This window comes from Mchenga conophoros, linkage group LG3, assembly GCF_057382185.1.
Source record: "Mchenga conophoros isolate Kocher_MC1m ecotype Shallow Benthic linkage group LG3, M_conophoros_male_GT1.1, whole genome shotgun sequence".
In the NCBI taxonomy this organism is placed as follows: domain Eukaryota; kingdom Metazoa; phylum Chordata; class Actinopteri; order Cichliformes; family Cichlidae; genus Mchenga; species Mchenga conophoros.
In genome coordinates this window covers 28,856,950-28,861,716 of record NC_140528.1, presented here as the reverse complement: position 1 = coordinate 28,861,716, position 4,767 = coordinate 28,856,950, and the positions used below count along the sequence as shown (strand labels likewise).

Below are 4,767 nucleotides of genomic sequence, written 5' to 3'. Positions count from 1 at the left end.
ATCACTCACACTTTCACACACAGCTGGTTATAACACCACTGACTGACATTCTCTCACCCCTATTTTCTTTCACACCCTGGGAGTTTTTGGACTTTACCCCTTGGACATGTTTTATTTGGGACTTTAAATGATAAGCTGTTGTGTAGAACATTCTCCACATGTGAAAGGTGTGTGAGATTTTCATCTGAATGAACACTGAATTTGTGTAATCTGCTTTCTATAACAGTTAAGGAGTCAGGTTACTAGGGTGTCCCAACATTGAGATCAAAAGTTACTATTTTTATGTGTTTTACTTTGCTTTCATTTGTTGTTCTTTTCTACAATTGTAAATCGCCTTTAACCTGTGGTTGTCAAACTCATGCTTTATTTCACTAAAGCCGGTTTGTTCTTTTGAGTTACATTCTTGTCTCTGTGTCTCATTAAAACACATCCCTGTGCTTCTATAGTCGAACCTATTGGCCCATTAATATATTCTTTAATTAATAATAATTAATATTGTTTTTTCCTGTTACTGTGTTACACAACCATGTCCAGGTACAGTACACAATGTTCCTGCTTAAACGGTGCTCAAACCGGTGCTTAAAGAATGGAGAACACAAAATTGGTCCAAAAACCTCTCATGTTCAGCTGTTTTTTGTAAAAAGATAACAATGTTAGCCTTTTCTGCAGCTATGTGGCATATATGATATCACTCTTGGCTGGAAGCAGTGCTTAAACAATGGAAAAAACACAGACTTTGTCCAAAAACCTCTCATGTTTAGCTGTTTTCCACTTTTTCTTTGGTCATTTTAGCCTTTTTGGCCAGGGTGAAGGGAGTATCTGCCATCAAACAAGAAGACAGCCGCATGTAGCTATGATGGTGTTTGCTAGTTCACCTTACATGCATTAATGTAATAACGTGGTTAGCCTACTCAACGTAAATTACACACGAACAACATTAAGCTACTCACGCAGAGAAGAACAGCTGCTGCTGCATCATCATCCTCATCATTTCTGCTACACTGGCAGGGCTAGGGGCCAGGACTCTCCTCTTCGTGTTTTTGGGGGATGTTGCTAACTCCGGGTCCGATAACAGGCACCACACCCGCAGTAGATGCGCTCGGTGTGAGGTCTCGCAGCAAGCTATCAAATACGGCGCATTTCTCGGCTTTAAAAAAAACGCTATGTGTCGCCAGGTGTTTCATCAGATTCGAGGTGTTACCTCCTTTGACAGCATCACAGTATCAGCTTAAAGCACTTGTTGCTGCTGAGTTTGCATCTTTTGCTGTGAAGTACAGCCAGACTTTTGACCGCTTCGCCTTGGGCATTTTTAATCTGTAGCTCTGCTCTAAAAGAACGTACGTACCTGGCCCCGCCTACTACGCTTGCAAAGGTAAAATGATTGGCTAGAAGCCAAAGTGTGTGACAGCTCAGGAAAATAAAGCACTGAAATGTGCGCTGCTTTTCGGTCTGGTTACTACCGTTTACGGCACCGGATACCGGTACCCATCCCTACATATAACAGACAATCAACACAGGACGACATAAAGTGCAATGTGCAAAAATTGTAAAAAATCAAAACAAAGACAGAATAAAATGATATTGTGTGTGTGTGTGTGTGTGTGTGTGTCTGCAGCTGTTCTTTGTGTTGTTGCTGCATCGTTGCCTCAGGGGGAATGTTGTGTGTGTAACCCGGGTTAAAAAGATGCATAAATAGTAAAAGATAAGTGAAGTCTGAGAATATAAATATCAAAGAGTTCATTTATTTAAATTTTCTTGTTTATTAAAAAGGTAAAAGTTCATGTAAAATGATTAAAAACATGTTTGCATTGTTTAAAATAAGTTATCTTTCTTTTCTTGTGAATTGTTTGTGAGAACTGTAATTTCCTACGGGGATAAGGTCTGTGAAGGTAACACAGGGTGGAGAGGAAAAGGAAAAAAAGAGAGCGCGAGGAGAGAGGGCGGTGGTGCGTGAGTTACACGAGCATCCAGAGAAGTTAGCTTAGTAGTAAGTGTGTTTTGACTTTTCGGACAGATAAGTCACAGTGTCGGTAAGCTAGTGACATGACACGTAAAGTTTCAGCGTGAGTCTGCTGGACTGTGTGCTTTGTTTCTTGCGGCTACGAGAGTACACTAGAAAAAGAACCCAAAGCCCATTTATTTAATGGTATTGAGTAAATGAGGGCTACATGTGTGTGTGTTATGCAGACTAGCAGAGACTGCAGCTGTCAGCAGCCACACACACTTTCTATTCTTCAAATCAAATCACAGTGAAACATGTTCACTGACAGCTCAGCTTCAGCATCGTCTTCATGCTGTGACTGCAGCCGTTCAACTCTGTTTGTCTTTAACCCAAATCATCACAACATGCAAATATAATCATCAAAATGATGTGACTGGAAGGATGCAGCAGTCTGTGCTCCACCTTTCTCCTCCACACCTGCAGGTGGAGAACATGGATGCATGAATCTCTACAGAGTTCTTTGAATATTATCCGTCTCATCAGTTTTCAGTGAACAAAACTCCTCACAGAGCCAAAATAAGCAGTTTGTATCCAACATAACTCAGCTGGACTCTGATGCTCCGTATAACAGCCACACATGAGTCTGGATTCACTCAAAGCATTGAACAAACTTTATTGGAAATGAAGCTTTTGGACATTTGTTCTCTGATATTTGCTCTTCAGCTCGAGTCTCCATCAGTGGGAACATTTCCTGATTCAACTTTTCTTCTGTTCAAATCAAACTCCATGAGAATCAAAGTGTGAATCAGAGTCCTGATGATCAGATTCTATAGAAACATGGAGACTGTAGAGGATTTACACTCAATATGTTCATTTGTTCCCTTCAAGAAAAATCAATCATTCATCCAATTAAATCAGTCGTTGATCAGTTTGATTGACAGGACAGATGATCAGAGGTGCAGAGTTTTTACCTCCATCATTAGGACAGGGACTGAAGAATGGGTGGAGTCTGTGAGTGAAGGAGCAGCCAGTAAAGGAGTAGATCAGAGCTGCAGCACCTACATCATAAAAGGAGACCAGACCCTCCTCATAATCCACAAACACCCCCACCTTCTCAGGACCAGGATGAAGACAGAGGGGGACGAGAGGGTCATCAAGAGCATCGTACTCATTTCCATTTCTCAGCATCACAGTCCAGAAACCATCCTGAGGACTCACTGTGATGTTTCCCTTCCTGTTGATCGACTCTGTGGCCACTCCTAAATCCCACTCAGTCTTTCCTTTAACCTGAACCTCAAAGTAAAATCTGCCTGAAGAGAAACTCTGCTCTCCTAAAACACAAACACACAGAGAAAATCTCTCTGGGTTGTCTGGAAGTTTCTTCCTCACATCACCACAGTACACTTGTTTTCCATCATCAGACAGGATGAGATTAGGATGAGCTGTATCAGGATCCAGAGTCACATCCACCTCATGCTGCTGCACCCTCTGCAGCTCAGCCTCAAACAGCTTCTTCTTCATGGGTTTCCAGACTGTCTCCTCCAGCTCAGCCACAGCTCTCCCCACAGTCCCCTCATATGATGGTGGATGAACTCTGACCTCCGTCCAGTCCTTGCTGGGTGGAGCAGCTTTCAGGGAGGAGAAGCTTTGGAGGAGGTGGAGGTGGTCTTCAGAGCGTGAGAGCTGCTCCACCTCAGAGCTTCTCTCCATCAGCTCAGAGATTTCCTGTTCCAGATCTTTGATGAGACCTTCAGCCTGTTTCTCTGTAGCTTCCTGTTTGTCTTCGATCTCCTTCATGAGCTCCTTCAGGCGTCTCTCAACAGACTCCATCAGAGCCGTGAGGACCTGAACACCTTCTGCTTTCTGTCTGTCTGCAGCATCTTTACTCATCTTCACCGACTCTGTGATCTCCTGAATCTTCAGTCGTCTCTTCTGGATCATCTGCTGAATCTCAGCCTCTGTCTTCTCCAGCTCTGCCTTCTTTCCTTCATATTCTTCTCTCAGAGGAACAAACTCGTGGTTCTTGTGGTCTAAAACAGAGCAGAGCATGCAGACACATGTCTGGTCGGTCTTACAGAACAGCTCCAGGAGTTTATCGTGCTTCGTGCACATCCTGCCTTCCAGGTTCTCCACAGCATCAACCAGCTGATGTCTTTTCAGACGTTTCACTGTCAGATGAGGCTCCAGGTGAGTCTGACAGTAGGAGGTCTGACACACCAGGCAGGACTTGAGGGCCTTCAGTCTGGTTCCAGTGCAGACGTCACAGGGAACTTCTCCTGGTTTGGCAGCTTGTTGCTCTGAGCTGCTGCTGCTGGCTTTCTGCTGAGCTTCACGTCTGAACTGAGCAACCATCTCAGAGATGAAGGTGTTGACCCTCAGCTGAGGTCGAGTGTAGAAAGTCTCTTTACACATGGGACACTGACAGCTCTGATTCATGTCCCAGTGCTGACTGATGCAGGTTTTGCAGAAGTTGTGTCCACATGATGTAGAGACTGGATCAGTGAACACATCCAGACAGATGGAGCACAGAAACTGATCTTCAGATTGCAGATTGCTGGCAGCAGACATGTCTGCACTCTGAGGGAGAAAGAAGAGAAACATTTGATTCAAAATTCACTTTAAATTTCATTTTACAAAGAGAGAAACAAGCCTCAGTAGTCTGAGGAGCTTGGAGAGAAAAGCGTCTGGACTTCTTTGAGTTTCTTGAAGACGTTTCATCAGAGAAGCTTCTTCAGTTCTCAGAGTAACTGGTGGAGACCCAGCAACACACTCAGACACAAACTGGTTCATCCAAACACAAACCTAACATCGTAGTGTCTGCTGTA

At 43.7% G+C, this 4,767-nt stretch overlaps 1 pseudogene; it reads right to left on the bottom strand.

The window, feature by feature from the left end:
- Positions 1 to 2,477: 2,477 nt before the first annotated feature.
- On the bottom strand, positions 2,478 to 4,513 carry LOC146578009 (E3 ubiquitin-protein ligase TRIM21-like; annotated as a pseudogene).
- Between the last annotated feature and the right edge of the window lie 254 nt (positions 4,514 to 4,767).